The sequence below is a fragment of the Lithobates pipiens genome, unplaced genomic scaffold (assembly GCF_037356315.1).
Source record: "Lithobates pipiens isolate NorthernLeopardFrog02 unplaced genomic scaffold, aLitPip1_a1.2 Scaffold_8, whole genome shotgun sequence".
NCBI classification, from domain to species: domain Eukaryota; kingdom Metazoa; phylum Chordata; class Amphibia; order Anura; family Ranidae; genus Lithobates; species Lithobates pipiens.
The window spans coordinates 12,302,228-12,327,466 of NW_027507903.1; the positions used below are offsets into that span (position 1 = coordinate 12,302,228).

The window sequence follows — 25,239 nt, forward strand, 5'->3', positions numbered from 1 at the left end:
TTTTGTAACGAATCGAAATTCGGCCGAATTTTGCATCTTTCGGACATTCGGATGCATTCGAATGTCCGAATAAAAAAATAACGAATAACAACAAAAGAAATATAACGAATGAATTTGAATGAATTCGACATGATTCGGTAATTCTTTAAAGATCTAATGAAACAAAAGGTCAGCTCAAAGTAAATCTTATAGTCCAATCAGGTAATGAATTTTGTGCCGGAGGATGGAAAGTGCATTCCTGAGAACTGAGTTAGAAGGGTGTTGTATTGTATTTGAGCCGAGGAGAAGAGACGTTGTCATTGTGTGTGTTAAAAGATTCAATAAACAAACGACTTTCCAAACTACGCATCATTATCACGAATGTCTATACATACATAAATAGCGAATTTCAACGAATACGAACGAATGAATTCGACACTCTACGAATAATAACGAATTATCCGAAAACGTATTAACGTAACATAACAAATATAACAGAACGAAATGATGTATTTTACGAATGACAACGAACCGAAACTAAACAAAATTTTCCGTTGTGCACAAGTCTAATGTTAACGCCTTTATTGATAACAGTGAGGCCTTAATAGTTAGACCCTGGTGTTGTGAACCCACTCTGAGATCCTGGCAGACCGATGGAATTATTATAGGGGACGGCCTTTTACCTATTGTTAGTGTATGGGTTAGGCCCTTCCATATATTGGTGCTCCTATGATAGCGCAAATGTCTTAAGGAGGTTGGGGTTCACCCTCTCTGTTGTTGGAATTTGGGGTTTACCCTCTTTGTTGTTTATATAAAAAAAAAAAAATGTTATATATAAAAAAAAAAGTTTTTTTTTTTCCCTCTGGTAATTCATTTTTTAATTCATTTTTTTCATTTTTTCAATTTTTGGATAATATAAGACATGGTGATTTTTAGTTTGAACCAAATTAACTCTTTTTCTCTTTTATAATCATGATAACACAATTTATTATGTTAATTTTATATTTTTTGATCTATTGGTACAATATTACATGTCTTAAAATTGGTGAAAGAGGATGATTCATGTTCCTCCTTTTTATTCATTTTTTAATTTTTTATTATAATATAAAAAAAAATTCCTTTATAGTCAGTGTATTTTGGATTGAGATAAACATCCAGGCATGATATAGCACTTTCATTGTATGGTGAGAAGTTTGCAAATTCCGCACGGGAAGCAATCGAGTCTCTTTGCTTTCTATATCGCTTGGAGCTCGATGGGGGATTGTTTTGTGTGTAGTGCAATGAGTTGTTCCATTTTCCCACCTGATTTAGACATAAGTGCAGCCTATTGTATTAATGGGTTGCGGGCTAATTAAAATAATTAAAACATTTAAATATTATTCTGTATCGATTAGGAATAATCTTTTAATTTAGGCTGATTGCGGGTTGATATGGGTATCCGCAGAGCTTAGTAAGAGATCGCGCTGTTTATGTATGGGCGTTTTCCCTTTTTTCATATGGCGGATGTATGGAAAGGACTCAGGCCGCGTACACACGCGCGGACTGTTCGCCCAACCTTGTTCGGCAAACAGTTTGTCAAACAGTCCGCTCAAAATTTGCATGAGCGGACTTGCCCACACACGAGCGGACTGTTTGACGAACAAGGTTGGGCAAACAGTTCGCTCAACTTTTGAAATGAACGGACTCGCCCACGTAAGGCGGAGGCAAATCCGCCCATTTCGAGCGCGTGTACAGGTAGGCGGGGCCCGCGAAGGAGACGTCGCGGGCTCCGCCGCCTGGAATGGGCTTAAAGGGGAACCCCAACGCCGAAAAAAATCGGCGTGGGGGTTCCCCCCAAGTCCACACCAGACCCTTGTCCGAGCACGCTACCCGGCCGGCCAGGAAAGGGGGGCGAGCGAGCGCGCCCCCCCTCCTGAGCCGTACCAGGCCGCGTGCCCTCAACATGGGGGGGTGCCTTGGGGAAGGGGGGGCCGCGCGGCCCCCCCACCCCAAAGCACCTTGTCCCCATGTTGATGAGGACAAGGGCCTCTTCCCGACAACCCTGGCCGTTGGTTGTCGGGGTCTGCGGGCGGGGGGCTTATCGGAATCCGGGATCCCCTTTAAGAAGGGGGCCCCCGGATACCGGCCCCCCACCCTTCTTCTCCAGGCGATGTTGACACGTCGCTCCCTCCGGCCGGAATGCCAGAGCCGCCCTGCGCTGTGACTTATATAGTGACAATGGGGCGGGGTCACATGGTATATGTCACATGGGTTGATGTCACATGGTGACCCCGCCCCCTTACGATGTCATAGTCCCCATGTGACATCAACCCATGTGACCAACCCATGTGACATATACCATGTGACCCCGCCCCATTGTCACTATATAAGTGACCGCACAGCGCGTCCCCGGCATTCCGGCCGGAGAGCTCGTCGAGTCAACATCTCCAGGAGAAGAACAAGAAGAACAAGAAGAACAAGAAGAAGAACACGAACGGAAGGCGGCGACGGCGACAGAAGACCGGGCCACCGCCTGTAAAAGAGCTACAAGAAGGCGCGGTGGCCCGGCAGAAGAACCGAAGGCGGCGACAGAAGAACGGAAGACGGCGACAGAAGACCGGGCCACCGGACCAGGCGCGGTGGCCCGGCAGAAGAACCGAAGAGGGGGACAAGACCCCCGAAGTCGGGAGAAGAGGCCGGCGGCGGGGAGGAAGAAAGCCGGACTCCTCCGCTGGCAAAAGAGCTACACACACATAGCGGAGGAGTCCGGCGAGAAGACCCCCGAAGACGGAAGACCCCCGGCTGTGCAATAAAATATTTTTTCCCCCTGTGTTGTGTTTTTATTTGTACTTTATTTCACAGGTGAATGGGTAGGGGTACATTGTACCCCATACTCATTCACATAGGGTGGGGGGCCGGTATCCGGGGGCCCCCTTCTTAAAGGGGGCTCCCGGATTCCGATAAGCCCCCCGCCCGCAGACCCCGACAACCAACGGCCAGGGTTGTCGGGAAGAGGCCCTTGTCCTCATCAACATGGGGACAAGGTGCTTTGGGGTGGGGGGGCCGCGCGGCCCCCCCCTTCCCCAAGGCACCCCCCATGTTGAGGGCACGCGGCCTGGTACGGCTCAGGAGGGGGGGCGCGCTCGCTCGCCCCCCTTTCCTGGCCGGCCGGGTAGCGTGCTCGGACAAGGGTCTGGTGTGGACTTGGGGGGAACCCCCACGCCGATTTTTTTCGGCGTTGGGGTTCCCCTTTAAGCCCATTCCAGGCGGCGGAGCCCGCGACGTCTCCTTCGCGGGCCCCGCCTACCTGTACACGCGCTCGAAATGGGCGGACTTTCCGAGCGGGAACAGTCCGCTCATTTCGAAAGTACAGCGGACAGGCCCACACACGGGCGGACTGTTCGCTCAAACACAGTTTCAGCGGACAGTTTTTCGGAATTTCCGAAAGACTTTGTCCGTCCAACTGTCCGCTGAAACTGTCCGCTGAAAGCCCACACACGGGCGGACTGTCCGCCCAAACACTGTTCAGCGGACAAGGTTGGGCGAACAGTCCGCCCGTGTGTACGCGGCCTCAGAAGCTCAGAGCGGGGCGTGTCTAATTGTGTTTACTTTGTATATATGGCGGTGAGTCAGCACGCCGCCTGTGCCCCTGGAAGACGTCATCTTTGACAAAACGGTGTAGGGAGGTGCGCATGCTGACGTCACCACGAATCAACGCTAGTCCCAGAAGCGACGGGCAGTGATTGAATACCCGGCCAGCTTGAATATTTTATAGAACACGCTTTTATATACGACAGAAATGTAAGTGCAATATTGTTGTTTGCTATATTTATTAAAGAGTTTACAGTATCACGCTATGGTAGCTCTTCTGTTTTTCTATATGGGAAATTAGCTCTTTATCTTTACGGTGTGGACATTGGAGAACATCTATTGTAAATATAAGCAGAGCAGTGGGAAACGTTTTTTTGTCATTCTGACACAGAGACCCTGGCTGGGGTATAAGCCACAGGCACATTAGATCTCATTAAACAAGGGATCTGATTAGCTGGTAAGCGAAAGTATTTTTACTGGTGGAGGATCCCTTTCGCTATATTTTGTCACATCTTCTTGGATGTCGTATGTAATATCACTTTGGAGGGCTTAAGAACCATCGTTGGATTTGTATTGTGGACTATTTAACCGCTAATTTCTGGGGTGTGGTTTATAGTTATACCGATATGTGGACATTAGAGGCATCTATTTAATTTTTGTTCCTTTTAGTTCAATTTTGTTTTAATTCGAACTTGTTTGGAGTAGTTTTGCACTATCATATACTTCACATACACTATATAGGTTAACTACTGGTATATATGTTTTTTGCAGTAATCTGTAGCGCAGCTTTTCCTTTTTAGCATTGATGGGCAATGGTGAGGATGCAGATGGGCAATGACCCTTATTTTGCTTCAAAGTTCTTTATTTAAAATGCAAGTTTTTTTTCCTGAAACTTTCCTATTAAAATTAGGGTTCTTGTTATACAACCATTCGTGTTATACGCCGATAAATACAGTATGTACTGTAACTATGACAGGATAACCAGATATCCAGATTTTACTGCTGATTAAAAAGACTGAAAAAAAATTTAAATGACAAAAGATACATTTATACGTAAAAGCCTATATAGCTTATTAAGTTTACATTTATTCTTGCCTAATAATTTAGCTACCAATTACCATGCACTTTGAGAATAATGATATCTCTGTATTTGAGCCTTTTTTAAAAGCAAGGCTGAAAGATGGATTCTTCTTCCACTGAATGTAATGGAAAGTAATAGTTTGCGTAAAATGATCTACTTATCCTTGCCAGTTTTCTCATTTATACCTTACCCAGCCCTAAATGATTGAACTCCCCAGATATTTCTTTCTATGGATTAAAAAAAAAAACCTTGTACATCAATAGACACTATACAACTGCTGCGCATTCTGTTGGACATGGCATACCTTGATTTTTAACTTTATTACTTAGCCACTCAAGAGCTTGTCCATGACTGGCTAATTCCAGAGAAAATTCACCATTTTATTAAATTGTACCAATTTATCTCTAATAGATTTCTTATGTCTCGTAAATTGATTGTTAAACTTCTGAGTTGTTTCTCCAATGTATTGATATCCACATGGGCATTTCAACAAATAAAGAGCAAAACTCATCTGGCACGTATATTATCCCTAATTTTTATCTGATAACCCAAATGTGGATGATTAAAATAAGTTCCCTTGATCATGCATAAACATTGATTACATCTTAAACAGTGAAAAGAACCAGTATTGCGAGGTCCCAAAAATGTATCTACAGATTTAACTATCAGTGCACAACCTGATGGTGCAAAAAATACAAGGGAGCACAGGCAACATACTTATTTACTCCAGCAAGGGGGGGGATATTGTGCCACGCTACTGGGGGGGGGGTGTTGTTTGTTTGCCGCCCCCCCAAAGAAGAACTCACCAGCTGCCACTGCCTCTCAAGCGTCTCCTCTCTAGTGAGAATAAGTTCAATGTGGTAAGGGTGCAGCGCTGTACCCTTACCACATACTACTGTTTATTGTCGCCAACAATATTGTGCTAGCTGCTATCTGTTAAGACCTTTATTTCAGCCTAAGCGCAATAGATTTGTAATTTCAATAAGTTCAATGCTTGCAGTCTTTCCCCATAGCTGAGATCCTCCAGTCCCTTTATTAGCTTTGTTGCCCTTCTCTGGACTCTCTCCAGTTCCAGTACATCCTTCCTGAGGACTGGTGTCCAGACCTGGATGGCATACTTCAGGTGCGGCCGGACCTTGTAGAGCGGGAGAATTATAGTTTTATCTCTGGAGTTGATGCCCTTTTTAATGTATGCCAATAATCTGTTTGCTTTGTTAGCAGCAGCTTGGCATTGCATGCCATTGCTGAGCCTTTCATCTACTAGGACCCCCAGGTCCTTTTCCATTCTAGATCCCCCCAGAGGTTCTCCCCCCAGTGTATAGATTGCATTCAGATTTTTGCCACCCAAATGCATTATTTTACATTTTTCTACATTAAACCTCATTTGCCATGTGGTTGCCCACCCCATTCATTTGTTCAGATCTTCTTGCAAGGTTTCCACATCTTGCTTTAAATTGTCCTGTTTAAATTTGTATCGTCTGCAAATACTGAGATTGAGCTGTTTATCCCAGCCTCCTGATCATTTATGAATAAATTGAATAGGATTGGTCCCAGCACAGAACCCTGAGGGACCCCAATGTCCACACCAGACCATCTTGAGTATTCCCTGTTTATCACCACCCTCTAAACTCACCCTGTAGCCAGTTTTCAATCCATGTACTCACCCTATGGTCCACGCTGACAGACCTTAGTTTGTACAGTAATTGTTCGTGGGGAACTGTGTCAAATGCCTTTGCAAAATCCAGATACACCATGTCTACAGGCCTTCCTTTATCTAGATGGCAGCTCACCTCCTCATAGAAGGTTAATAGATTGGTTTGGCAAGAACGATTTTTCATGACTCCATGCTGATTACTGCTAATGATACAGTTTGCATTACTAAAATCTTGTATATAGGGCCTTATCATCCCCTCCATGACATTTGTATTGTCTGACACTTCCCCCACATATCCAATAATACCCCAAACTCGTCACCTAACTCCAAACCACCTCACTCCCATTAACAAGACTAGACTATGTTTTGGAGTAAATGGCCGAAGGCCTTGATTTATTAACCAATATATATATATATAACAAATATAAACTTTCAATAAATAACTTTAATTAACATGTAAACTTTACATTAATACTGAATCATGAGTCATTAGCATACCCAAGACCCTACTGGTCACTGCACAATACCTTTAACCTCTTGACCTCCAGACGGACTCCCCTGTCTCGGAGGCTATACCCAAACCAATGCAGTGACCTACCCCTTATACTCTACCCGGTTAACCCCATGTAACCGTGAAGTTCAGATCCAACCACTTCCATCACCATGGATGGGTACAACCTATTCTCCACCTGTAAAACTTGACCTTATCAACTGACCGCCCCAAAAACCTGCCCACCCCTGTAAACATACCCTAACAAAAAACCCCACTACCAAAAGGGAGGGTGAGGGGGGGTGGGAATCTCATCCTCCTCCGCTCTCCGAATGCCCAGATTTCCGCTCGGCTTCCCGCCGAAATGGCCGGCTCCACCCACAGCCCCGCTTACCCGAGATCCTTAAAGCGGCCCCTCTCTACCTTCCTAAAGACAGCGACAGTGCCTCCAAATCAACTGTCATGCCGTCCCTTCGCCCACAGCCTGCGGCTGTCGCTCCGTGGACTTTCTATAACTTAAAGACTTGCAGAGTTGACGGTGCAACTTCAAGTGACGAGGGGTCATCAACATGGGAGTAGAGTCAAAATGTGGGGGGAGAAAATGATCTACCCATGTCTGCCAAATTCTAGGGAATCGTGGAACATTATCGCAAAGACCAACCTCGACTTTGGCATGGACCATAGCCAGCGTTACTCTATTTTTAACCTCAACCAGGTTCAGCTGGGAAGATTTCCAGAAGTGGGCGATGGTCTGTTTAGCAGCCATTGTTAGACACTCGTTGTTCATATAAATAGACCACATAGGTCTACAGACTAATAATCTTGCCTAATTCCTAATGGACGCAGACTGTCTCAACAACCCATTACGGGACACATGTTATCTCCTCTGGAGTCAGTGATTCACCTAAAACAATTTAATCGAAAATTGTTGCACTTCCTTAAAATGATAAAGCATGGACACAGCTGTGTAATGATCGATGCTCGTAGGGTTCAAAGAAAGTGCAGAATGCCAGAATACGGTGTGGTGCCGTATGAGAACTCAGGAGCTCTGGGCATCAATTACGGGATTTATTGAATGGAATTTTTCATGTTGCAAGAAAACAATCCCTGGCGCTGTATGACTGAGATTCTGGGGGTTATTGTAATGACTTAATACTCCTTGCAGCATTAAGAAGAATTGCACATCTTGTTTGTTTTCTACGGTGAGAATAAACCTATAGATTTTTTATAAAAAAATGACATGTTCTTCATCAGATACCTTTTCAAGCAAGCACACAAAGGAAGATGGCCAGTGGCGGCCTGCTCATGCAGGGGGCACAGGGACGCTGCCCCCCTAATCCATGCGCCCGACCCCTAATCTACGTGCAAGCAAGGAGTAGCAATTATATCATGGGTAAGGTAGCTGCTCCATCCCTATTAACCGCTTCAGCCCCGGAAGATTTGGCTGCTGAATGACCAGCCCATTTTTTGTGATTCGGCACTGCTTAGCTTTAAACTGACAAATGCGCGGTCGAGCGACGAGGCACCCAAATGAAATTGACGTTCGTTTTTTTCTCACAAATAGAGCTTTCTTTTGGTGGTATTTAATCACCTCTGTGGTTTTTATTTTTTGCGCTATAAACAAAAAAACAAGCGTCCATTTTGAAAAAAACACATTATTTTTTACTTTTTGCTAGAATAAATATCCCCAAAAATATATAAAAAAACTATTTTTTTCCTCAGTTTAGGCCGATATGTATTCTTCTACATATTTTGGGTAAAACAAAATCGCAATAAGCGTATATTGATCAGTTTGCGAAAAAGTTATAGCATCTACAAAATAGGGGATAGTTTTATGGCATTTCTATTATTAATTATTTTTTTTTACTAGTAATGGTGGCGATTTTTATCACTGCGACATTATGACTGACACATCGGGCAATTTTGACACATTTTTGGGACCATTGGCATCAATAAAAATGCACTGATTACTGTTTAAATGTCACTGGCAGTGAAGGGGTTAACACTAGGGGGTGATCAAGGGGTTAAGTGTGTTCCCTAGTGTGTGTTCTAACTGAAGGTGGGAGGGGACTTTCTAGGGGAGATGACAGATCCCTCTTCTGTATGAACAGACGATCTATCTGTTCTCCCCTCAGAGAACCGGAAACTGTTTACACACACAGATCCTGGTTCTCCATGTGTCAGTGGCGATTGCGGGAGCCTGGCGGTGATAAAGACCGTCGAGCACTCACATTGGCTGGGGGGGGGGCGGGTGCGTCCCTAGTGGCAAAGCGATGTTACATAACGGCGTTTCGCCCACCGCTCCTCCACCGCTGCTTCCCATTGATATCAATGGGGCAGCGCTGCGATACCACTAGCAAAACGACGCTCCGGCGGCGTTTTGCGGGCGGATTTAACCCCTTTTCAGCCGCTAGCGAGGGGGTTAAAACCGCAGCTAAAACTACGGTAAAGTGACGCTAAAACTAGCGCCGCTTTACCGCTGACGCCCTAGGCGGCTCGGTGTGAAAGGGGTCTTAGACATGATTTGCCTTTGGGAGTATCTCACCAAAAATTCATTTTTCTTTTGTTGCAGGGGATGCAAAAAATGTAACTTGTATCTTAGCACGGACTTCTGGGAAAATTTGTGAGCCATTAACAGAAGCAGTAAATGACAAATCGTGGTGGGGGGGGGGGGGTGTATACCATCTGTGTACACATACCTCCCAACATTTTGAGATGGGAATGAGGGACCACCTACTAGCAAATGTATGTAGGCATAGGACACGCCACCCCTGCTGCACACCCTTAAAGGGGACATATCCAAAAGTAAGGGTTAATTAAATCAACAAGTGCCTTTTTTTTAACCACCAATATTCCTTTATATTGGCTTTTTAAATTGACAAATGCAGCAATTTAGAATTTTAATGCAAAGTTTAGCACTGAGAAACCCTTTCTGAAAGATAAAAAAAGTGCATTTTATATACATCTATATGGATCAGACCAAAATGAGGGGCAAACGGGGGGGGGGGGGGGACATTGCTCCAAATCAGGGACAGTCCCTCCAAATCAGGGACAGTTGGGAGCCGTATTGCATTTTCCTGAAAACCACTGCGCTGCAGATTGAAACGGAGAGGTCATTTTTTTAATACTAACTTGTGTAGCAATTGTATAATGCATAGCTCCCAACTGTCCCTGATTTGGTGCAATGTCCCTCTGTCCTTGTTCCCCCCTCATTTGTCCCTCATTTTGGTCTGATCCATATAGATGTACAGTGCCTTGCGAAAGTATTCGGCCCCCTTGAACTTTTCAACCTTTTGCCACATTTCAGGCTTCAAACATAAAGATATAAAATTTTTATTTTTTGTGAAGAATCACCAACAAGTGGGACACAATTGTGAAGTGGAATGAAATCTATTGGATTTTTGAAACTTTTTTTAACTAATAAAAAAAATGAAAAGTGGGGCGTGCAAAATGATTCGGCCCCCTTGCGTTAATACTTTGTAGAGCCACCTTTTGCTGCGATTACAGCTGCAAGTCGCTTGGGGTATGTCTCTATCAGTTTCGCACATCGAGAGACTGAAATTCTTGCCCATTCTTCCTTGCAAAACAGCTCGAGTTCAGTGAGGTTGGATGGAGAGCGTTTGTGAACAGCAGTTTTCAGCTCTTTCCACAGATTCTCGATTGGATTCAGGTCTGGACTTTGACTTGGCCATTCTAACATCTGGATACGTTTATTTGTGAACCATTCCTTTGTAGATTTTGCTGTATGTTTGGGATCATTGTCTTGTTGGAAGATAAATCTCCGTCCCAGTTTCAGGTCTTTTGCAGACTCCAACAGGTTTTCATCCAGAATGGTCCTGTATTTGGCTGCATCCATCTTCCCCTCAATTTTAACCATCTTCCCTGTCCCTGCTGAAGAAAAGCAGGCCCAAACCATGATGCTGCCACCATCCTGTTTGACAGTGGGGATGGTGTGTTGAGGGTGATGAGCTGTGTTGCTTTTACACCAAACATATCGTTTTGCATTGTGGGCAAAAAGTTGGATTTTGGTTTCATCTGACCAGAGCACCTTCTTCCACATGTTTGGTGTGTCTCCCAGGTGGCTTGTGGCAAACTTTAGACGAGACTTTTTATGGATATCTTTGAGAAATGGCTTTCTTCTTGCCACTCTTCCATAAAGGCCAGATTTGTGCAGTGTACGACTGATTGTTGTCCTATGGACAGACTCTCCCACCTCAGCTGTAGTTCTCTGCAGTTCATCCAGAGTGATCATGGGCCTCTTGGCTGCATCTCTGATCAGTCTTCTCCTTGTCTGAGCTGAAAGTTTAGAGGGACGGCCAGGTCTTGGTAGATTTGCAGTGGTCTGATACTCCTTCCATTTCAAAATGATCGCTTGCACAGTGCTCCTTGGGATGTTTAAAGCTTGGGAAATCTTTTTGTATCCAAATCCGGCTTTAAACTTCTCCACAACAGTATTATGGACCTGCCTGGTGTGTTCCTTGGTCTTCATGATGCTCTCTGCGCTTTCAACAGAACCCTGAGACTATCACAGAGCAGGTGCATTTATACAGAGACTTGATTACACACAGGTGGATTCTATTTATCACCATCAGTCATTTAGGACAACATTGGATCATTCAGAGATCCTCGCTGAACTTCTGGAGTGAGTTTGCTGCACTGAAAGTAAAGGGGCCGAATAATTTTGCACACACCACTTTTCAGTTTTTTATTTGCTAAAAAAGTTTAAATTACCCAATAGATTTCGTTTCACTTCACAATTTTGTCCCACTTGTTGGTGATTCTTCACAAAAAATTAAAATTTGATATCTTTTTGTTTGAAGCCTGAAATGTGACAAAAGGTTGAAAAGTTCAAGGGGGCCGAATACTTTCGCAAGGCACTGTATAAAAAAATGCACTTTTTTATCTTTCAGAAAGGGTTTCTCAGTGCTAAACTTTGCATTCAAATTCTAAATTGCTGCATTTGTCAATTTTAATCCCTCATTCAATTTGTCCCTCATTCCCCCTCATTTGTCCCTCATTTTGGTCTGATCTATATAGATTTATATAAAATGCACTTTTTATCTATGAAACAGTGTTTCCCGGCGCTAATCCTTTCATCCAATTTCTAAATTGCTGCATTTGTAAATTTTAAAAGCCAATATAAGGGAATAGTAGTGGTAAAAAAAAGTCCTTGTGGATTTAATTAACCTTGTTTTTTTGGTTAATTCTCCTTTAAGGGGGCGTGTCCTACACCTACATACATTTGTGAGTAGATGTCCCTCATTCCCATCTCAAAATGATGGGAGGTATGTAAATGCTATAATTTTTTTTTTTCATATTTTTTCCCCACAAAAGTGGAGTTACCCTCTAAGGTTTGTTTTGACCTTGGTCATGAAGGGTTAATATATGACCCCCCCCCCCCCCCCTGGCCCTTGGTGAAAGTGCTTTTCTAGCACCATCCAAGCCCCTTGCAGTGTAGAATTCCTTCTCCTGTGTCTTGCCTGGTCTGCGGCATTTAACACCAGCAGAACATAATGAGTCGGTCCTCTCGGGGGACCGCGCTGTCACAATATCGTCCTTTAATATGTATGACATTCTTGCACAATAGAACGCTGAGCAGAACTGCTTTTCAAACTGATGCTGAGATAATGAAAAGCAGTTGGGAGCCATCTGCTTCTAGCACACACTGCAGGTCTCGTCTCACCGAATCGCAGATCTGGCGTTCCCGGGCGTGTAATCCGTGTCCGCTTACTGGTCATCAGCATGGTCGCTCGCGTGTGCGTTCTGCAAGAGAAAGAGGCCGGCGGGAAGTTAGAAGCGACACCAAGAAAATAGCTTTTGTCTCGTAATTTATTCCAAGCATGCGCGGCACTTCGGTCCTCCATCGGAATTGTCTACACACGATCGGATTTAGTTGTGGGGAAAATTTTAGATCCTGCTCTCAAACTTTGTGCGTCGGAAATTCCGGGCGGAAAAAGTCCGCAGATGGAGCCCACACACACACGATCGGATTTTCCGACAACACGATCCGATTGCACATTTTCCGTTGGAAAGTCCAACCGTGTGTACAGGGCATTAGAATCACTCCCTAGGCAACACGGTTAACCCCTTCACTGCCCCCTACTCTTAACCCCTTCACAGCATTTGCATAGCACTGGTCGCTGTATAAAAGTAAATGGTCCCAAAATTGTGTCAAAAGTGTCCGATGTGTCTGCCGCAATGTCAGTCGCGATAAAAATTGCACATCGCCGCCATTACTAGTAAAATAAATAAATAAATAAATACAAATGCCATAAAACTTTTGCGCAAACCAATAAATATACGCTTATTGCGATTTTTTTTTTCTTTTTACCAAAAATATGTAGAAGAATACATATCGGCCTAAACTGAGGGAGAACATTTTTTGGGATATTTATTATAGCAAAAAAAAAAAAAAATTGTGTTTTTTTTTTTACAAACTTGTCACTTTTCTTTTGTTTATAGCGCAAAAAATTAAAACCGCGGAGGTGATCAAATACCACCAAAAGAAAGCTCTATATGTGGGGGGGAAAAATAATAAATATTTCATTTGGGTACAGTGTTGTATGACCACGCAAATTTGTCATTCAAATTGCGACAGCGCTGAAAACTGAAAATTGGCTTGGGCAGGAAAAGGGGGTGAAAATGCCCCGTATTGAAGTGGTTAAGGCTAATTTCACACTGGGGCGCTTTACAGGCGCTACAGCGCTAAAAATAGCGCCTGTAAAGCGCCTCTCCTGTCACTCCAATGTGAAAGCCCGAGGGCTTTCACACTGGGGCGGTGCGCTGGCAGGACGCTAAAAAAAGTCCAGCAAGCAGCATCTTTGAGGCCCTGTAGGAGTGGTGAATACATCGCTCCTAAAGCTCTCCTGCCCATTGAAATTAATGGGCAGCACCGCTGAAGCACCGACAAAGTGCCGCTACAGTGGCACTTTATGGGCACTTTTAACCCTTTTTTGGCTGCTAGCGGGGGTTAAAAGTGCTACTAAAATGACTGTAAAACTCCGCTAAAAGTAGCAGCGATTTACTGCCCATGCCTCCAAAGCCCCAGTGTGAGAGTGCGCTAACTGACAATTGCGCGGTCGTGCAACATTGTACCCAAATAAAATTTATGTCCCTTTCTTCCCACTAAGTTCCGCTTTTAACCCTTTTTCAGCGGCTAGCTGGGGTTAAAAGCGCCGCTAGAACAACGGTAAAGTACCGCTAAAAGTAGTGGTGCCTTACCGCCGATGCCCCAAACACCCCAGTGTGAAAGTGCTCTAACTGACAATTGCGCGATGGTGCGACGCTGTACCCAAATAAAATTGATGTCCTTTGTTTCCCACGAAGCGCCGCTTTTAACCTTTTTTCGGCCTCTAGCTGGGGTTAAAAGTGCCACTAAAATGACTGTGAAGCAGCTCTAAAAGTATCTCCGCAGCACCGCTGAAGCCCCCAATGCTCCAGTGTGAAAGTGCTCTAACTGACAATTGCGCGGTCGTGCAACACTGTACCTAAATAAAACTTACGTCCTTTTTTTCCCCACAGAGCTTTCTTTTGGTGCTATTTGATCACCTATGAACAAAAAAAGACAATCTTTTTTTTCTATTGCTGCTGGGGGTTTTATTATTGCGGGGGATCTGCTTTTTGCTTTGGGGGAGGGCTATTATCTTATTATAATTACCAAATTCCATACAGATTACTTATCATCACAAAATTATACTTGGTTCTGTTTTCTCTAAAAGAGGTGGCACTGGGAGGTGGGTATGGGGTGGAAACAAGGGACGGTACTTGGAGGTGGGTAGGGGGCGGAGACAAGGGAAGGTGCTCAGAGGTAGGTAGCGGGGCGGAGACAAGGGAAAGTGCTCAGAGGTGGGTAGGGGGCGGAGACAAGGGAAAGTGCTCAGAGGTGGGACGAGGGTGGAGACAAGAGAAGGTGCTCAAAGATGGGTAGGGGATGGAGACAAGGGAAGGTGCTCAGAGGTGGGTGGGGGGGGAGACAAGGGAAGGTGCTCAGAGATGGGTAGGGGCAGAGACAAGGGAAAGTGCTCAGAGGTGGAACAGGGGTGGAGACAAGGGAAAGTGCTCAGAGGTGGAACAGGGGTGGAGACAAGAGAAGGTGCTCAAAGATGGGTAGGGGGTGGAGACAAGAGAAGGTGCTCAGAGGTGGGTAGGGGGCGGAGCCAAGGGAAGGTGCTCAGAGGTGGGTAGGGGACAGAGACAAGGGGGGACTTGGCAGAGGGGAGTTCCTGCACCTATTCTCTGGGTGAAAGTCACATTTACTGTTGCTTAATAAACAAATATTAATAATTCCTTTTAATCACTGTCACAATGTCACCTAAAAAAAAATACTGCAACACTGTGCCCAAATGCAATTTTTAGCATTTTTAAAACTTTTTCTTTTTTTTTTTAGAGCTTTCTTTTGGTGGTATTAAATCACCATTGTGGGATGTTTTTATAATTTTTTTTTTTGCTATATAAATGAAAACATTTTAAAAACGAAGTTAGTTATGAAAATAAATAACCTTTCTTCATAAATGTAGGCCAAATTGTATTCTGCTACATTTCTTTGATAAAAATAACCCAAATCAGTGTATATTATTTAGTCTGTGTGAAAGTTTTAGAGTCCACAAACTATGGGATATATATCTGAAAATCGATCATTCAGTACTGACGGCCGATCTCTTTTCTTAACCACTTCAGCCCTGAAAGAGTTTACCTCTTTCCTGACCTTTTTACAATTTGGCACTGTGTTGCTTTAACTGACAATTGCGAGGTCATGCGACGCTGTACCCAAATAAAATTTGCATAATTTTTTTCCCACAAAGACAGCTTTCCTTTGGTGGTATTTGATCACCTCTGTGGTTTTTATTTTTTGCACAAAAAAAAAAAAATTGACAATTTAAAAAAAAAAACAATATTTTTTTACTTTTTGCTATAATAAATATCCCCAAATTTAAAAAAAATAAAATACATTTCTATGGTCGATATGTATTCTTCTGCATACTTTTGGTGAAAAAAAATCACAATAAGCGTTGATATTGATTGGTTTGCGCAAAAGTTATAGCATCTACAAACTATAGGAATGATTTATGGCATTTTTATGGCATTTTTATTATTATTAATATTTTTTTACTAGTAATGGTGGTGATCTGCAATTTTTAGAGGTATTGCGGCGGACAGATCAGACCCTTTTGACACATTTTTGGGACCACTGACATTTATACAGAGATCAGTGCTATAAATATACACTGTATAAATGTCACTGGCAGGGAAGGGGTTAACACTACGGGTGATCAAGGGGTTAAATGTGTGATCCATCAGCATGTTCTAGCTGTATGGGGATAGGACTGACTAGGTGAGGAGACATATCTCTGTTCCGAGTTAGTAGGCACAAACGACATGTCTCATCTGCCCTGACAGCACATCTGCATGAACTGCACGATCGTGCGTGGCCGGCGGCAATCATGACCACTGGCCACGCACATCGGGTCCCCCTTCTGGCGGCTCTTAAAGGCAACCCCGTACCCGTATGGGGTTTCGCACAAGGGAGCCATTCTGCCCCCATAAAAAGATAATGAGGAACTGGTTTTAAAGACTCTCAAATGTCAGGAACGTACAAATCCCCCCCCCTCCCAAGTTATTCCTTTTTGTAAAGTAGACAACCCAAAGTATTTAGTAAGAGTCATGGTGAGTTTTTTGGAGATTGGATATAGACTGGTTGTGTCTGGAGTGCACAGGTACACTTTGGAGCTGGAAGACTGGTTATGTCTGGAGTGCACAGGAACACACTGGAGCTGGAAGACTGCTTGTGTTTGGAGTGCACAGGAACACACCGAAGCTGGAAGACTGGTTGTGTCTGGGGTGCACAGGAACACACCAGAGCTGGAAGACTGGTTGTGTCTGGGGTGCACAGGAACACACTGGAGCTGGAAGACTGGTTGTGTTTGGGGTGCACAGGAACACACTGGAGCTGGAAGACTGGTTGTGTCTGGGGTGCACAGGAACACACCCGAGCTGGAAGACTGGTTGTGTCTGGGGTGCACAGGAACACCCAGGAGCTGGAAGACTGGTTGTGTTTGGGGTGCACAGGAACACACCCGACCTGGAAGACTGGTTGTGTATGGGGCGCACAGGAACATGCCAAAGCTGGAAGACTGGTTGTGTCTGGAGTTCACAGGAACACACCGGAGCTGGAAGACTGGTTGTGTCTGGGGTGCACAGGAACACACTGAAGCTGGAAGACTGGTTGTGTCTGGGGTGCACAGGAACACACCCGACCTGGAAGACTGGTTGTGTCTGGGGCGCACAGGAACATGCCAAAGCTGGAAGACTGGTTGTGTCTGGAGTGCACAGGAACACACCGGAGCTGAAAGACAGGTTGTGTCTGGGGTGCACAGGAACACACTGGAGCTGGAAGACTGTTTGTGTCTGGGGTGCACAGGAACACACCAGAGCTGGAAGACTGGTTGTGTCTGGGGTGCACATGAACACACCAGAGCTGAAAGACTGGTTGTGTCTGGGGTGCACAGGAACACACTGGAGCTGGAAGACTGGTTGTGTCTGGGGTGCACAGGAACACACTGGAGCTGGAAGACTGGTTGTGTCTGGGGTGCACTGGAACACCATGGAGCTGGACGACTGGCTGTGTCTGGATTTCACGGGAACACATCAGAGCTGGAAGACTGGTTGTGTCTGGAGTGCACAGGAATACACCAGAGCTGGAAGACTGGTTGTGTCTGGGGTGCACAGGAACACCCTGGAGCTGGAAGACTGGTTGTGTCTGGGGTGCACTGGAACACCATGGAGCTGGACGACTGGCTGTGTCTGGATTTCACGGGAGCACATCAGAGCTGGAAGACTGGTTGTGTCTGGAGTGCACAGGAATACACCAGAGCTGGAAGACTGGTTGTGTCTGGGGTGCACAGGAACACACTGAAGCTGGAAGACTGGTTGTGTCTGGTGTGCCCGGAACACACTGAAGCTAGAAGACTGGTTGTGTCTGGGGTGCACAGGAACACACTGAAGCTGGAAGACTGGTTGTGTCTGGAGTGCACAGGAACACACCGGAGCTGAAAGACAGGTTGTGTCTGGGGTGCACAGGAACACACTGGAGCTGGAAGACTGGTTGTGTCTGGGGTGCACAGGAACACACCCGAGCTGGAAGACTGGTTGTGTCTGGGGTGCACATGAACACACCAGAGCTGAAAGACTGGTTGTGTCTGGGGTGCACAGGAACACACCCGAGCTGGAAGACTTGTTGTGTCTGGGGCGCACAGGAACACACCTGAGCTGGAAGACTGGTTGTGTCTGGGGTGCACAGGAACACACCTGAGCTGGAAGACTGGTTGTGTCTGGGGTGCACAGGAACACCCTGGAGCTGGAAGACTGGTTGTGTCTGGGGTGCACTGGAACACCATGGAGCTGGACGACTGGCTGTGTCTGGATTTCACGGGAACACATCAGAGCTGGAAGACTGGTTGTGTCTGGAGTGCACAGGAATACACCAGAGCTGGAAGACTGGTTGTGTCTGGGGTGCACAGGAACACACTGAAGCTGGAAGACTGGTTGTGTCTGGTGTGCCCGGAACACACTGAAGCTAGAAGACTGGTTGTGTCTGGGGTGCACAGGAACACACTGAAGCTGGAAGACTGGTTGTGTCTGGGGTGCACAGGAACACACTGAAGCTGGAAGACTGGTTGTGTCTGGGGTGCACAGGAACACACCCGAGCTGGAAGACTGGTTATGTCTGGGGCGCACAGGAACACGAAAAACCTGGAAGACTGGTTGTGTCTGGAGTGCACAGGGACACACCAGAACTGGAAGACTGGTTGTGTCTGGGGTGCACAGGAACACACCGGAGCTGGAAGACTGGTTATGTCTGGGGTGCACAGGAACACACCAGAGCTGAAAGACTGGTTGTGTCTGGGGTGCACAGGAACACACCCGAGCTGGAAGACTGGTTATGTCTGGGGTGCACAGGAACACACCCGACCTGGAAGACTGGTTGTGTCTGGGGCGCACAGGAACATGCCAAAGCTGGAAGACTGGTTGTGTCTGGAGTGCACAGGAATACACCGGAGCTGGAAGACTGGTTGTGTCTGGGGTGCACAGGAACACACCGGAGCTGGAAGACTGGTTGTGTCTGGGGTGCACAGGAACACACTGGAGCTGGAAGACTGGTTGTGTCTGTGGTGCACAGGAACACACCCGAACTGGAAGACTGGTTGTGTCTGGAGTGCACAGGAACACACTGAAGCTTGAAGACTGGTTGTGTCTGGGGTGCACAGGAACACACCAGAGCTGAAAGACTGGTTGTGTCTGGGGTGCACAGGAACACACCCGAGCTGGAAGACTGGTTGTGTCTGGGGCGCACAGGAACATGCCAAAGCTGGAAGACTGGTTGTGTCTGGAGTGCACAGGAACACACCGGAGCTGGCAGACTGGTTGTGTCTGGGGTGCACAGGAACACACTGAAGCTGGAAGACTGGCTGTGTCTGGGGTGCACAGGAACACACCCGAGCTCGAAGACTGGTTGTGTCTGGGGTGCACAGGAACACACCAGAGCTGGAAGACTGGTTGTGTCTGGGGTGCACAGGAACACACCAGAGCTGGAAGACTGGTTGTGTTTGGGGTGCACAGGAACATACCCGAGCTGGAAGACTGGTTGTGTCTGGGGTGCACAGGAACACCCTGGATCTGGAAGACTGGTTGTGTCTAGAGTGCACGGGAACACACCAGAGCTGGAAGACTGGTTGTGTCTGGGGTGCACAGGAACACACCGGAGCTGGAAGACTGGTTGTGTCTGGGGTGCACAGGAACACACCAGAGCTGGAAGACTGGTTGTGCCTGGGGTGCACAGGAACACACTGAGGCTGGAAGACTGGTTGTGTCTGGGGTGCACAGGAACACACCAGAGCTGGAAGACTGGTTGTGTCTGGGGTGCACAGGAACACACCAGAGCTGGAAGACTGGTTGTGTCTGGGGTGCACAGGAACACACTGGAGCTGGAAGACTGGTTGTGTCTGGGGTGCACAGGAACACACTGGAGCTGGAAGACTGGTTGTGCCTGGGGTGCACAGGAACACCCTGGAGCTGGAAGACTGGTTGTGTCTGGGGTGCACAGGAACACACTGGAGCAGGAAGACTGGTTGTGTCTGGGGTGCACAGGAACACCCTGGAGCTGGAAGATTGGATGTGGCTGTGGTGCACAGAAATGCATGGAAGCTGGAAGACTAGATGCAGCTGGAGTGCACAGGAACACACTTGAGCTGGAAAACTGGATGTGGCTGCAGCACAGAGGAATACACTGAAGCTGAAATATTGGACGTGGCTTGGGTACACAATAACACACCTGATCTGAACGACTGGATGTGTCTGGGAATCCATGTATGGCCAGCTTTACTCTGTGAGTGTAGGGTCACTGTAAAGATGTCTACAGACACCAAAGCCCATCTGTATGACTTAACGTCAAATCAGCTTGAATAAGGAGCAGTCCCAACATACAGGGTTCACCACCCGCACAAATGGGCCTGACAGGAACTTCCAGAGCCTACTATTTCCTGTAGGAATGCTGACCATATGTAATTGTTACCGAATGTAAAAGTCTAAACTTTATGTGTAATTCTCCACCATACAGGACATGAGAGAAATGGATTGACAATAACTATCTGCACTGGTGGCCTTGGACATCGACTATGCCAAAGGTTTTATGTCCAGTGTGTACTGATGATCAGTGTGAATTGATTTGTTCCTCTGTCCTTCTTCTTTATTTACCAATATTTTTTTTATAAATATTTTTTTTTTTATCTTCTGTAATCCACATAAAGCTCAGAGAATAGATGATGTGCAGTTAGGAATCAGTTCACATCTCCTCTAAGTCATCCCGTTTTCCCGGGAGGCTCAGCAGGAACAACACTTTTAGTCTCCTTGTACCAACTGCTCATGTCATTACCAGTCACACTTTGCAAAATATTCTCCAGCTGTGAATTGTCAATGGGACCCTGGATGCTGGTCGCTCATTAAATCCTAAGCATCCATTCCCTTACAGAGGAGGCTGCGTATCTCAGAGCATTGCCTTCTGTTTAGTTTAACTTCAATACTTCAGTTAGGACAACTCACTAGCAGACGATCACACTACCCATAGTTGCTGGGTTTTAACAAATGGTTGGAACTGTTAGCAATGGACATATTACTCCTGTAGTGCTCACCCCTGAAAGGGCGCGCTGAGTGGTCCCAAAGGTTCTTTCCCAGGCTAGTGTATCTGAAGCCAGGCACACACAGTCTCAGTCACTCTTCTGGCTCAATAATGAGTTTAGGGGTATCCTTTTTCTGATGCTTTAATAAACTTGAACTTGGATGGGTGCAGGGGTAACTGTGGGATACTCCAGTAGCATTAAATATCAATATAAGAACACTTGTCTCTTTCTCAAAGCTTCCTAGCTCAGTCCTTGCAGCAGCAAATAATGGAATGAGCCGACACCATAGAGAATGTCCACCTTTTAGCACAGGCTGACACTGGTGCCAGAGGGATACTAACAGCACACAGTCACTGGGGTCTCACACACAGGTTTGTACTTGCAAATTTCCATGGAAATTTGGATGCCTCCTTCCAATATCAGCCAGACATGTCTCCTGTGGGCTCTTCAGACCAGATCCCCAGACAAATCCTTCGATTAGCTCCAGCAAACTTCACTAGAATAGGCCCCCCAGCTGCTGCAGCTGGGATTTCGATGAACCAGTGTAGAAGCACAGCTGGACTGGCCAGAAGGGCAGAAGCCCTTCAGGCTAGGATCTTCTCCTCCTGGACAAGAACCCCTCTACTCCAGGCCTCAAACTATTTATGTACTCCCAGTTATCTACTGGGGGTCTACCTCAGGGATTGGCCTGGGACCACATAAATATTCAGACAATCAGCATTCCACATGATAAAACTGAAGCAAATTTAAAGTACAAGGTTTTAAATACAAATGATATATATATATATATATATATATATATATATATATATATATATATATATATATATATATATATATATATATATATATATATATATATATATATATATATATATATATATATATATATATATATATATATATATATATATATATATATATATATATATATATATATATATATATTCAAAAAATGGATAACTGGCACCAAGTCACTTCAAGGCCAGTCCAGGTGTCTGCACTCTTATATACATGAATATCTGCAACCTAACTGGGTAAAGCCCTACCACTATCTAATCATAAAGGTTAGTAATTAGAAAGAAAATGGCAGTGCAAGTCTTGAGTGTTGTCCTCTTAAAAAAAAACAAAGATACCAACACATTTACAGTACATTATGTCACTAGGGTTGGAGCATTATCTCCACAGAGATAGTCCTGCACAAGTCAAAGTTTACCATTTCAAACCCAAGGCATAATATATGCTAAAGTCCATAGAATTTATGTAATATTTAGGGTGAAACGTAATGGCCAGACCACCAAAGGCCCAACTGAGTCTGAGTACGAGCCACAATCAATAGACAATAACTATAGCACATGTTGACTCGCCATGTTTTCCATTTGTTTCTCCAGATCCCTGGGAAAATACAGAAAAAATACAGCCTAACTACCCTAATAACTATATACAAAATTTACAAGCCCTGCTTAACAGTGCCATCAACTAAGCAGGAGTATTAGTCCATATATAAATGTCTTTCATATACAATATAGGCCTGGGATCCAAAATCCAACAGTGTAATGAATGAAGTCTCACTCAATGCCAGCTTCCACTGGCTTTGAACCGCAACAGCTAGACATTCTTCTTGTCTTGAGAACAATGAGATTGAGACTGCTGGGGTGTATGAGATCAACCAGAACCCAGGAAGCAACTGAAGAAATGTAAAAAACCTTACAACAAGTAAATATAATATAAAAGAAAAAAAGGTAAAAAAAAGAAAAAGAAAAAAAGAAAGAATATGCTATAATGGAAGTAAATATAATATGCTTTCCTATCTATTTACTAATGCAATCAGCCTAAGGATTAAACAGTGTTAAAGCGGAGTTCCACCCAAAAATTGAACTTCCGTTTTAAGCACTCCTCGCCCCCTTACATGCCACATTTGGCATGTAATTTTATTTTGGGGGGGTGGGGGGTGGGGGCTTCGTTAGAAGTGGGACTTCCTGTCCCACTTCCTCCTTCCGCACAGGGTGCGCCCTGAGGCAACTCCTCCATTAGCCTTAGGCGGTCCCTCCCTCTAGGCGATCTCCTGGGACACGTGACAGGTCTCAGGAGATCGCCTGTCCACTCCGGTAGTGCAGCGCGACTCCTGCATGCGCCGTGCGTGCCCGGCCGTGAAGCCGAAAGCTGTCACGGCCGGGTGCCCAGAGTGGCAATGGAGGCGCCGGTGGAGAGGAGCGGCGCTCCAATCGGCCGCATCGCTTGACCGCGGAACAGGTAAGCGTCTGTTTATTAAAAGTCAGCAACTTCACGTTTTGTAGCGGCTGACTTTTAATGAACATAAAAAGCCTGGAACTCCGCTTTAAGATTGAGTGAAAGAGTTTAGTTCCACTTTAGGGCTTTAAGAAAGGTTTTCTTGCAAAGTGAACGGCTTCCCATTATTTCCTATTAAAAAACGATACCGCCACGTACGGGGGGCTGATTACCATGTTTTTACATAAAGAGCCATAGACGGTGAAATGATGCTTATCTAATGTTCATTAGATCTCTGTAAATAAAGTACACACTTCCCAAGCCATAATTGTCCTGACACAAAATCCTTCCATCCACTAATTAGAGATCTCTATCTGTATTCAAGGAATATGCTAAGATAAGGAATTTCCATGACCCCAACCGAATAATTTGAATGTTCAATTTATTCCCAAGGACATAACATTGTATCTATTTACATTTTTTTTACCTTCCAAATGGGATTCTTTGAAAGAAATGTGCTTGTTTTCTATGTCAGCTGGAGGTGATAATCATCTGAGATATACGATGTGAAAGTCAGGTCTAGTGCACAATACAATGTGGATGTCACTAATGGTCTCCTGACTCTAGGCAAGGCATTTCAAAGTATTGTTACATTAAATAATAGAAAACATTGGGTACAATGTATCGCCTCCATTTCAGAAAGGCTTGTATCCTTCTATTTCAATTATTCTTCATTACTATATGAATGCCTCCTGACCCTGAGCCAGCGGTGATATGCACTAAGCCTGTCCTGGTCCTTATTGGATTAAACAAGGATGGAAGGGCTGCGGTTACGTGTCAGCTTTTTAAATTGCTTATTAGTTAGAATTGTAACACCTTGCTGACAATTTGCTTCATGTGCAATAACTCTGCTTTCACTGAAGGGAGTTGTTAACAAGAGGTTATTATTAATATTAATAGTATTATCATCACTAGTATTATTATTTTTACCGTTATTATTATTATTATTATGTTATTAGTAGTAGTATATTTATTATTATTATAATTTGTTGTATTATTTGTATTAATGTTATTAGTAGTAGTAGAAGTAGTTATTAGTAGTAGTAGTATATTTATTATTATTATAATTTGTTGTATTATTTGTATTAATGTTATTAGTAGTAGTAGTAGAAGTAGTTATTAGTAGTAGTAGTAGTAGTATATTTATTATTAATATTATAATTTTTTGTATTATTTCTATTAATGTTATTAGTAGTAGTAGAAGTAGTTATTAGTAGTAGTAGTATATTTATTATTAATATTATAATTTTTTGTATTATTTCTATTAATGTTATTAGTAGTAGTAGAAGTAGTTATTAGTAGTAGTATATTTATTATTAATATTATAATTTGTTGAATTATTTGTATTAATGTTATTAGTAGTAGTAGAAGTAGTTATTAGTAGTAGTAGTATATTTATTATTAATATTATAATTTGTTGTATTATTTCTATTAATGTTATTAGTAGTAGTAGAAGTAGTTATTAGTAGTAGTATATTTATTATTAATATTATAATTTGTTGTATTATTTCTATTAATGTTATTAGTAGTAGTAGAAGTAGTTATTAGTAGTAGTATATTTATTATTAATATTATAATTTGTTGTATTATTTCTATTAATGTTATTAGTAGTAGTAGAAGTAGTTATTAGTAGTACTAGTATATTTATTATTAAAATTATAATTTGTTGTATTATTTCTATTAATGTTATTAGTAGTAGTAGAAGTAGTTATTAGTAGTAGTATATTTATTTTTAATATTATAATTTGTTGTATTATTTCTATTAATGTTATTAGTAGTAGTAGAAGTAGTTATTAGTAGTACTAGTATATTTATTATTAATATTATAATTTGTTGTATTATTTCTATTAATGTTATTAGTAGTAGTAGAAGTAGTTATTAGTAGTAGTAGTAGTAGTATATTTATTATTAATATTATAATTTGTTGTATTATTTCTATTAATGTTATTAGTAGTAGTAGAAGTAGTATATTTGTTATTAATACTATTGTTATTGGCAGGGCTTT

At 43.9% G+C, this 25,239-nt stretch overlaps 1 protein-coding gene across 1 annotated transcript in view; it reads right to left on the minus strand.

The window, feature by feature from the left end:
* The window catches only part of LOC143964221 (gonadotropin-releasing hormone II receptor-like), a 93,332-nt gene that overhangs the window by 64,437 nt on the left and 3,656 nt on the right, over positions 1-25,239 (minus strand). Inside the window, exon 2 of the mRNA XM_077473926.1 lies at positions 12,458-12,537. The gene's annotated coding sequence lies outside the window, so the exon portion shown is untranslated. The remainder of the gene's footprint in view (positions 1-12,457; positions 12,538-25,239) is intronic.